At 39.3% G+C, this 11639-nt stretch overlaps 1 long non-coding RNA gene across 1 annotated transcript; it reads left to right on the forward strand.

The window, feature by feature from the left end:
* The first annotated feature begins 8923 nt into the window (after positions 1 to 8923).
* On the forward strand, positions 8924 to 10932 carry LOC139127201 (uncharacterized). Its single transcript, XR_011550953.1, has 3 exons — positions 8924 to 9244; positions 9817 to 9943; positions 10772 to 10932. It is a non-coding gene; the product is annotated as an uncharacterized lncRNA (long non-coding RNA).
* Positions 10933 to 11639: the final 707 nt, after the last annotated feature.

Here is an 11639-nt window from a genome sequence, read left to right on the forward strand (position 1 = left end):
GGGCTTGAGGAGGGAGAGGATTTGACACAGGAGGGATAACCACTGCGTAAAACTAGCGTCATCCTCATTTACTCTGCTTCTCAATCATTTTGTCAGTGTGCACACTGTCAAATTTCTTCACTAGTCCAGGCAAGTATCTCTTATTACACAAACACTGATACTGCATAATCGGTAGCTTTCATTCAGCAGGGTAATGCCAAGCATCTTGTGATGTAGCTAAGAAAGACCAATATGCCATACGCCGAATTGAAGACAGTGTCAAAGCGATCGCATGGAGCTTGTTGGTTCAGCACACTCCACCTCACTAGCAGTTTCTGGTAAGTCGAACTCGGTTAAAATGCAAAAGAAAGGCAACATTCGGCACTAGCTCAGAATGGATTCTTTCAGTGGAAGGTGATGTCGTTCGCACTTTGTAACGCACCGCAACATTTCAACGGTTAATGGAGTAAGCTTTAGCTGACCTGCAATGGGAACAGTTTTTAGACAATATATATTGTCGTATTTGCCCCGTCTGTTGGCCAGATGTTACAATGACTGGGCGGTGTATTTGCCCGCTTAAAGGAAGGCGGGTTGAAGTTGATTGCTTGTTTCCAAACCAAGTAGAATAGTCACCGAGTATCGATGAACGGAATCGAAACCAGCTCTGAAAAGATCGAAACTGTTAAGTCTTAGCCGCACACCGACGAATGAACACCCTCCTTCACCGAGGCAACCCTCACCGACAACGTAGGTCACCCCATCGTTATGGTGGTTAGTCCTATGGTCGCGGTGACAGTGACTATAATCGGGGGCAGGGTACTCTTAATATTTTCACATGGGGTGTGCCGCCCCAGTTACAAACATCTAACCATGTATATTCCAAAAATATGACCAATTTTTTAGGGATATCTTTGACAAATTTTGGAAATTTTCACATTAATTCTGTAAGATGTGTAGGTTTTCCTAATTTGCTTTGCTGTCGACCGATGTTTAGGGATTTTTTGCGGAGAAATTGACCCAAGTTTAATAATTTTTCCGAGAAAAAGTGACCCATCCAGGCGGCACAAAGCAATACACCTTTTCTATGGGAGTACCTGGGATATGATCAGATGGTTACAGCACCTTCCCTAGGGATTGTCACCCTTGACAGGAAGTCGACAGCGCCATTTGGAGTGACGGAGTATGCTACCCGCTAGAGATCTGAAATTTAGGAAAACGGATTCGAAAAACTACTGGATATAGAGTGTAAATATATTTAATTTGTCTTTTAATGTGATTTAAACTGAAAAAACACAATTACCCGCTAGTAGTGGACCTATTACGATTTTCTCCAAATTCTATTTCATCGACATCAACTGCCGACCTGGAATGTTTTAAACAGAAATACATGCAGACATGCTGACATAACGTCACGACGATGTATCTTCTCAATCAACCACCTGTTGATTGTTGACCTGGACCCAAGGAGAAAATCAGGTCTGTCGTGCTGCAGGATTTCTGCCGACGAGGGTCACTCAGCTGAGAGTGGACTGGTAACTACAATGAGCATCCCTCCGTGGCAAGTGTGATAGAAACGGCGGGAAAGTCTTCGTCTTACCTATCGAACTGATTAATACGCCGTGGCCGTGTTCGATATACACGACCAAGGTAAATGCAGCGACCGCCATATACCGTGGTAACTAATGATGCCGACACGTCCTGTGGATTTCAGAGCTGATATGACTAGTAGGACATAGAAATTTGAATTTTTATTATGAAATAGATGGTTGACGAATTTTGCAGCAACGATTTAGGCTTGTCACGATCACACACACGGTGATCCCATGATGTGGTGCGACACGATATTTGAAAAGAGCGACATTTCGAAAGCAAAACTATGGAGGGAAACCAGACCGCTGAAATTCGTTCCAACAAGTTTGAGTATTTCGGTACATTGACTATAAAAGGAGGGTGATCCTGTCATGTTTGTCCCACAGCGACTACGATACGGAAACAACTCTGAGAGTCACCATAAAGAACTTGTTCAACAATGTGAGACGGGGCCCTTACGTTGTGTAAAGGTCTCAAACGTGCTTAGGTAATATATTTGCTTTGTTGTGATGCTGCATTTACAAAGAGTGGCGAACATGATATAATTTCCTATATTCAATAATATTTTTGTAATTTGCAGTGATGTAAAGCTGAAAAAAAGAAAATAAAATTCATGAAATTGTGTGTTATTATCTATGCAAGGTGTACGTAGTCAGCACCAGTGACATTTTGAATGAATTGAATGGACGAGAAAGGAAAGTATTGTATTCAATTCATCCAATTTAAGTATGTTCAGATGTCAATTTGTAAACGTTTATATACCCTTGTCAATGTGAATTGAGCTGAAAAAACAAAAATAGTTTTCGTTGTTAATTTTCGTGTGTCGGCATGTTTTATTGATCAATTCTTATTTTTTTGTGAAAAGGAAAAAGCAAGTCATGTCTTCTTTTGTTATTTGAACATGTTATGTTGGTGATGGTACGCTCATTGTAATGACCGGGGTCATCTCAGGTCACGCATGTTTCCTAACTTACGGTACTTTTTGTAATCTTGCCACATTTGTGCAAAAACATGATAGTTGGTTATTCACAGCGGATGATGAGTGGTTGATAGCCAGATATCAGGCAGATATAAAACACTGAATGCTTTCAAGTTTTTTTTCTTTTTCAAGTTGAAAGCCGAGGTAAAATCTGCGACACCGATCACCGTCACACAGTCAATGTTTAGATGTGAACACAGGGGGTTGTCTACATGTCCGTCCCCAGGGGTGGGTAGGTGTTTCGTTGTATCGCTAATAAAGATATATTCTACCAACCTTTGGTGTTTCGGTCTTACTTAGCACTGCCCTTGACAATCTTGCGTATACGTTTTATCAACATGCTGCGTCTATTATCTGATGAGTTTGAGTGCCTAATTAGCCAAAGTAATCAAGGGTAAATTACTAATCTGTGGACGCTCTCACCAGAGTACCTTGCTGGTGCGTTCGTTATTGACTTTGTCAAATTTAATCCGGTGATAATCTGAACGACGCTATTGCGCTATCATCCGACCAACCTCGTATATAATTATAATCTCTTTCATTCTGCTGCATTTGCAGCGATGATTGACAGATTTAAACTTACAATGTATCAACATTTCTAATTTTCTGATTGGTAGCTATGACTTACAGTGTATCAAAGACTCACGTTGATGTGATTTATGAATGAAATTCGGCTAGACCTTGTCAGGCCCTCTTCTTTTTGTTGCGACGGTCCTTTTAAAAACAGGGGCGGAACTTGATACTAAATTTGCAGTGTGTTTCACGTATATTTTTATAATTTGATGTCAGATTTGTTACTTTAGTCATCATAAAGGAAAAGTTGATTTAATCAACATATCAGGACGCATAGTCTGCTGATCTATTGAACCAGGTGGAACTATACCGGTATTCATGAGGTTGTACGTAATTATCTATGCAAGGTGTACGTAGTCCACACAGGTGACATTTTGAGTGGATTGAATGGACAAGAAAGGGAGTTAAGTTTTGTTATTTTGGTAAATATGTACATTAGAAAACTCTCTTCAAGAAAATCGGGGCAACTTTCTCACTGAAAACAAGTCGTCGTGGCCTCGGACATGACACTGTATAGATCATCCGTTTAATTTTATATCGCTCCCGAAAACAACTGAAATACTTGGCATCGAACTGTGCTCCTTGCTAGCACAGACTGTACACATGTACTTGTATGCAGGGAGCTATCAGATCTGTAATTATTGTAAAAGTCTTCACATTTTTACACCAGATAAATCCGATAAACGGAAAGTATTTAGCGTTAAAACAATTCACACACGGGAAAGTTTCTTTCCCTGCATTTCCATTTACAAAATCTACAGCTTTGCATTGTGATCACAGTCACTTGATGAAAAGAACCATGTTTGAGCGTGCAATAGCCTTGCTGGCTTGATTTTTTTTGGAGTTTATCATGGCGCCGTCATTGGTCAAATAATATTCACTGCTTTTGTTTCACACAAATCAATCACGGCGATCGCTTCATACATGTTAACGATGTGTGTTGATTGGGGATGGGCCGTCGTACTAAAATAACAATTCTGAAAAGTTTTTATTCATAAAAAGAGATGTACGAATTGGAGAATCATCATAGCGATAATGAAATACACGTTGTGAATTGAATTTTGCAACAAATGTATAAAATGTACATCACAGGAAAACACAAATGTAATCCGACGACTTACAGAGATTTATCGTGATTTGAAGGACACTGATAAATGTTCAATCATACACCCTATGGCCTGAGTTCAATGCACTTGGCATTTCCGAAGCGAGACCGAAGTCTTTCGGAAGACGTCGGATGTAAACAAGACATTTACAAGATGGCGGCCTCCACGTTTACCCACGCTGCATCGACATACTCGCCGATCATCAGTGTTTATTGACGGTAGCAGTGGAAGACTTACACTAAGTTGCTCTTGGGAATCACCTTAGACTCGTTAGAAGTGGTTTTCTTCAGTGCAAATGATATGTGAGTATTGCCGCAGTACAGCTGCAGCTCAAGGTTTTGTATAGTATTTTTAGCTCCCATAGCCATATGTATATATGGCAATGGAAGCTATTCTTATAGGCTAGGAAAATGTCTGTATGTATGTATGTCTGTATGTCTGTAGCCTTCCCACTGTTAAACAGTTTGCTTATTGTACCGCTTGGATACTTTGTTGTCCTCTCGAAAGTGTTCAGTTTTGTACTTTGTCCAATTTTGGAATGTACCATACCACACTCTCTGCTAGTGTGAGTTGAGTATAATAAAGATAGATAGATTGTATGTCTGTACGTCTGTATGTCTGTATGTCTGTATGTCTGTATGTCTGTCCGTCAACATCAAAAACTCCAAAACCGCTGTACATTTCATCTTGATATTTGGTGTGTACATGGATGATGGGCTGTAGATGAGATTTTGTTCAAATGAAGTTGTCATTGCCAAAAATATGCAAATTAAGTGAAAAATGTAAAAACAGTCAAAATTGAAAAAACTCAATAACCACTGAGCAGATTACATGAAAAATTAGCATATAAGTACTTTGGGCTGACATGAAATGATTGTGCGCATCTTGGGTCAGTATCTTGGACTTGCTATTTTTCATGAATTTTTTTGTAATTTTCTCCCATTTTGGTCAAAAAATCTCCTGCTCTGAAACCACAAGTCCGATTGATTTGAAACTTGGTATGGAAGTGCATAGGAGTGACCTTTCCCAAATTTGGGCAAATCGTGGTGAAATTTTTATATTTTTAGTTTACACGTCCATAGACTCCCATGTATAAGGCAGATCTCCATAGACTACCATCTATAAGGCCACAAAAAATAAAAATTTAGTTTCTCATCGTATTCATATTGCAAAAAGGATGCAGTGACACAATTTTTAGTCCCCACGGATGAAGTCCAGTGAGCTTATAGATTGGGTCATGTCCATCTGTTCGTCCATCCGTGAGTCCATCCGTTCACGCAGATATCTCGGATATTTTGACAAAATGTCATGTGACCTTGATGACCTTTGATCTCAAATATACATATTTGTCCATAACTCAGTAACCACAAGTGCTACCACCCTTCATATATGGTATGATGGGACAGCTTATGACGCCACAAATTGTACCTCATTAATTATGCACATATCTAATTTTGAGCGAGCCAATAGAGCTAGAGGTCTGATTTTTGGTATATAGGGATAACTTAGCAAAACAATTTTTTTGACAAAATGTCATGTGACCTCGGTGACCTTTGACCTCAAATATACATATTTGTCCATAACTCAGTAACCACAAGTGCTACAGCCTTCATGTATGGTATGATGGGACACCTTATGACGCCACATATTGGCACCTCATTACTTATGTGCATATCTAATTTTGAGCGAGCCAATAGAGCTAGAGGTCTGATTTTTGGTATATAGGGATAACTTAGCAATACAATTTTTTTGACAAAATGTCACGTGACCTCGGTGACCTTTGACCTCAAATGTACATATTTGTCCATAACTCAGTAACCACAAGTGCTACTCCCTTCATGTATGGTATGATGGGACACCTTATGACACCACATATTGTACCTCATTAATTATGCACATATCTAATTTTGAGCGAGCCAATAGAGCTAGAGGTCTGATTTTGGTATATAGGGATAACTTAGCAAAACAATTTTTTGACAAATGTGACGTGACCTCGGTGACCTTTGACCTCAAATATACATATTTTTCCATAACTCGGTAACCACAAGTGCTACACCCTTCATGTTTGGTATGATTGGACACCTTATGACGCCACATACTGTACCTCAATAATTATGTGCATATCTCATTCTGAGCGAGCCAATAGAGCTGGATGTCTGATTTTTGGTATATAGGGATAACTATAGGAGAGAAATTTTTTGACCAAATGTCATGTGATCTCGATGACCTTTTACCTAAAATATATGTTTATGTCAATAAATAAGTAACCACAAGTGCTATGTCCTTTGTATTTAGTAGGATGGGAGACCTTATGACAACACACGCTTTACCTCATTAATTATGTACACATCTAATTCTGGGCAAGCGAATAGAGCTAGAGATCTGATTTTTTGGCATATAGGGATTAATTAGCAATATAATTTTTTTTTCAAAATGTCATGTGACCTCGATGACCTTTGACCTTGATTATACATATATATGCATATTTCAGTAACCACAAGTTCTATACCCTGCAATTTTGATAGGATATTAGACCTTAAGATGTCACATCTTGTACCTCATTTATAATGCGCATATGTATTTCTTGGCTGGCCAATACTGCTAGAGGTCTGATCTTTTTTCCCGATTTAGAACCATAACTTAGACATGCCTCATGTGTTTCAAATTGGGAACAACGACATAGACCTATGTGCCCATAGATCTCAACATATACACTCCAGTGATACTTCTTAATGACCACATTTTCCTGCCCCATCAAGACTAATACTCCTATTACAAGTGGGAACTATGTCATTGTAAATGACTGTTGAGTTAATGGTTGTATCACAGTATTCGATATATCTAATTCTGTATTTTTTCATTTTATATTCTGAATAATTACATTAAACATATTTCACTGTCTCCAGTACATTTCATTTAAGTATTTTCACTTCATGTACTTTATCCCTTTCACACATGTTCAATATCTGACCAGAGAACAAACACTAAATAGTCCAGGATGGGAGCTACAGTGTCATTGATGCTATTTTTACGATACTACTTGTGGTCCCGCAAAACCGGGTCTCAGTACATGTAATTACTGCCGTCTATTAAAGTTTTCGACTCGAAGGGCAGTGACGGGCAGTGTTCGGATATTGAATACGATCACCGTTGCCACTCGTTCGCAAATCAACGTTTTTTGGGGTCTTGGACGACAATTTTGTTTGGTTCTATAGTAAGTAATGATTTTGATATAACTAATTACAGTAATTTGAAGGCTAATTTCCTGACGGGCAGGATAGTAAGTTCTGTAATGTAGGGATATATGTTAGAGTGGGTGTCTCCCTCCAAGGATAGAAAATTCTGTAATGTAGGGATAGATGTTAGAGTGGGTGTCTCCCTCCCAGGATAGAAAATTCTGTAATGTAGGGATAGATGTTAGAGTGGGTGTCTCCCTCCCAGGATAGAAAATTCTGTAATGTAGGGATAGATGTTAGAGTGGGTGTCTCCCTCCCAGGATAGAAAATTCTGTAATGTAGGGATAGATGTTAGAGTGGGTGTCTCCCTCCCAGGATAGAAAATTCTGTAATGTAGGGATAGATGTTAGGGAGCGTTCAGTTTTGACGGCGGGGGGGGGGGGGGGGGCAAAATCTTGTCGCCGGTGTTCAAAAAAAATTAGACCCCCCTGCATTTTTCGTGAAAAAAAGATGACCCCCCCTTTGTCAGACGAAAAAATTGATGACCCCCCCCCCCCCCGCTTAAAAATAACTAAAACCCATGTCAAATTTATCCGCATGGTTTGGATTTGAACTCCGGTACGCCGCGCACTTTATTCGTGTAGCAGAGATGCCAGTGCACAAACTTCTCAGCCACATCCATTGAAACGTCTGCTAATTAGGACGATAGTGAGGCAATTTTTAACATCATTTCCATAGACAACTCATGTCCATGGACATTGTATAAAGTGAACTTTATTGGAGTGGTTCGCCAAAGGCAGCCCTCCGGTTAAAAGGGTCATGGGCCATTACGTAAAGTCAACTTTATTCTAGTGGGCCACCAAAGGTGGCCCGCCGGTAAAGAGGGTCGATCATGGGGCTATTGCATAAAGTAGACTTTACTGGACAGGGCCGCTGAAGGCGCACGGCCATTAAGATTGCCGTGGGGTATTACATAAAGTCAATTTATTGGAGTGGGCCGCCGCAGGCGGCCCGCCGGTAAAGAGGGTCGATCATGGCTATTGCATAAAGTAAACCTAATTGGAGTGGGCCGCCAAAGGCGTCTGCCCGTTAAGAGGGTCATGGGTAATACATAATGTATATTTATTGTAGTGGGCCGCCAAAGGCGGCCCGCCGGTAAAGAGGGTCGATCATGGCCATTGCATGAAGTAAACCTAATTGGAGTGGGCCGCCAAAGGCGTCTGCCCGTTAATAGGGTCATGGGTAATACATAATGTATATTTATTGTAGTGGGCCGCCGGAGGCGACCCGCCGGTAAAGAGGGTCGATCATGGCAATGGCATAAAGTGAACTTTATTGTTGGTATTATGTTTTTGAAAATGTGGTGACCCCCCTTTCCTACCAGTGAAAAAGCGATGACCCCCCCTTTGCGGATTCCAAAATTTTGATGACCCCCCTGGATTTTGCCGCCCCCCCCGCCGTAAAAACTGAACGGTACCTTAGAGTGGGTGTCTCTGAGTGAAATGGTAGCATGATAACGTCTGAACAGTATTCAGAGGACTGATATTTACATTGTGATTCAACTCTGTGCAGTGAATGACTTTTTATTTATAATAATGACTGGGTATATAACTTAATAGGTCTACTGTTCTGTTATTTCTGTTGTTATACTGTGATAACTCAGTTTATTCTGTTCCTATTCACTGGGGATCAGCTATTGCAAGAATTGTTGGAAACAATGAAAAATTGTGTTGACATGTGAGTACAGGAAGAAACCAGTGAATGGGAAATATTGACAGAAATCATAAACATGGTATGAAAATGTCAAATATCTACCATACTTCAAGATGACACAGAATGTGGTAAGTGTTGTAATGTTGTGCTGTAATTAATTGAGTGAACACCTCTGTTGTTTGTGTTATCCAAGTACTTCATGTGTCTGTACGAACAAGGTGAGTGTATCAGACAGTGAAATCGTGAACTCAAGTGAAAGGACTCTACCACAACTTCAGCAGCCATAGCTTTCTGCTGAAATCAGTTTTATCCATGGTGTGATTTATTCTGATGATGTCAGTCATTACATCTTTTTATCTGCTGTAGAACTGATGATCAATCAATCAATCATCAGCAAAAGTTTATATAGCGCAAAATCCAAAACAGAAGTTTTGCTCTGTGACGCTCAATGGTTAAGCCACTCTGTATGATGTCAGTCATTACATCTTTTTATCTGCTGTAAAACTGCTTCTTTAGGTTTTTAAAGGCATAGTTACAACATGTATACAACATAACAGGTAGGTTGTTGATCTAAATGAAGAGCAGAAAGGGACTAAATTAATCAGATCTTCATCCCTGATATTTTATGATCAATATGTTTTCAATCATTTTGTTTTGTATACTGATTAAAATTGTGTATTTACAATTGTCTACATTTTAGGAGAAAGTCATCAAAATTGTAGCATTGAAGCAGTCAGTGGTTAGAAGTTAGAGGGCGCTGTTGACTGGGGTCACCAATGGCATACAGAGTACTGATCCACACTTGTTTCTCCAAATCAACAATACAGGTAAAGGTACACTCAAAGCATCTCTAGAGAAATAAAATACTTCTAATAATATTTCAGTCATACCGGTATGGGTATTTGTTATGGTATTCAGTTACAAAACTCAGAACAAAATAATTTCACCAATGGATGAATACTGTGTTGCAGAGAATCTGACCTTTAACCCTTACAGCGCTGTGTCAATGTATACTGAGTGTAGTTGTGTATTTACAATTTTCTGTTTTTTACGAGACTTCATCAAAATTGTGGCAGCAAGCAATGGTAAATTTAAGTGGACTTTGGTGCACATATCATGGCCGAAGACCGTCCGTGGCCTATCCACAAATATATGTACACACAATGGAGATGACCCAGGCCTATCCAAAATACAAATACATGTACAAAATATGGACAATGTCCTTGGCCTATCCTAACTACAAATACATATACACGGTATGGAAGATGACCCAGGCCTATCCACAATACACATACATACATGCACACAGTATGGATGATGGCTCAGGCCTATCTAGAATACTGCATGTATACATTATGGAAGATAACCCAGGCCTATGATCAATACAAATAGTCTGTACCTGTAATTGTACTCTGGATAGGCCTGGGTCATCATCCATAGTGTGTACATGTATTGTATTTGAACATTTTACTGGCTACTTTCAGCATTTCTCCATCAAACCCAGTATGCTGTACATCATTCATCTAATCAGTACTGGCTACTTTCAGCATTTCTCCATGAAACCCAGTATGCTGTACATCATTCATCTAATCAGTATTGATAGTAACACCTTCATTGGCCAATGATAATCATGGAATTAAATTGTATTTTTACAGACATCAAACTCTGCAATATATCAGGGTTTGTTTCATGGTTGTGGCCCACCATACCAAGTCACTGCCTGAGTCCTGGTCTTTACATCCATAGCTTCATCAATGAAGAAAATAGATGTCTTTACAGAGGAAGAACTATCTGAATTTGGATATGTCATCAGTACATACAATGTAAGTAGAAATCTGCTTTGAAGTCTCCCCAGTTGTTTCTAAGTTAAACAAAAAATGATGATGAAATAATGAAGATAACTTTTGTATTTAAGCACCTAAAACTGTCAACAGAATACATGTTGTTTGTCTGTTCCCACTTTCCTCCACACAATATTGATATTTTGATGACTTACTTTCAGTTTATTTCTGATACTCATTGATATGAAGTCAAAATTCTGACTGAAACATTAGCCCATACCTGATCCTATTTTCATGAGTAGCGCAGCCAGCGGTAGAAATGGGTCAGGGAACCAAACTCTACTTGTTTTTTAAACACCCTGGTCAAATTTTGCATATGAATAAGACTTGAAAGTAGAGAGTGGAAAGGGGCTTGGTTCGACATTGTGTATGGACTCTGAGGTGAAACTTCTACCTAAACTTCAAACCTAAAACCTTAAATGCCTTTCCATAGTTTTACTTCCCAATGGATGATACTATACCTCAACTTGCTGGCTTTTCAAATGTTTAACATTTGTAAAGATGTTGTGGTGCTATACATAAAACTCAGGCACAATGCAAACAAAATGACCTTAAATGAACTTTGTTTGCACACCAACAGACCCACAGTACTTCTTAAAAGGTTAGATGAATCAAAGACAATGAGTTTTATGTCAACAAAGGCATTGTATTTTGTGAAGCAGTCTAACTTTATATCAGCACA

Source organism: Ptychodera flava, unplaced genomic scaffold (assembly GCF_041260155.1).
Source record: "Ptychodera flava strain L36383 unplaced genomic scaffold, AS_Pfla_20210202 Scaffold_29__1_contigs__length_4469600_pilon, whole genome shotgun sequence".
NCBI lineage: Eukaryota > Metazoa > Hemichordata > Enteropneusta > Ptychoderidae > Ptychodera > Ptychodera flava.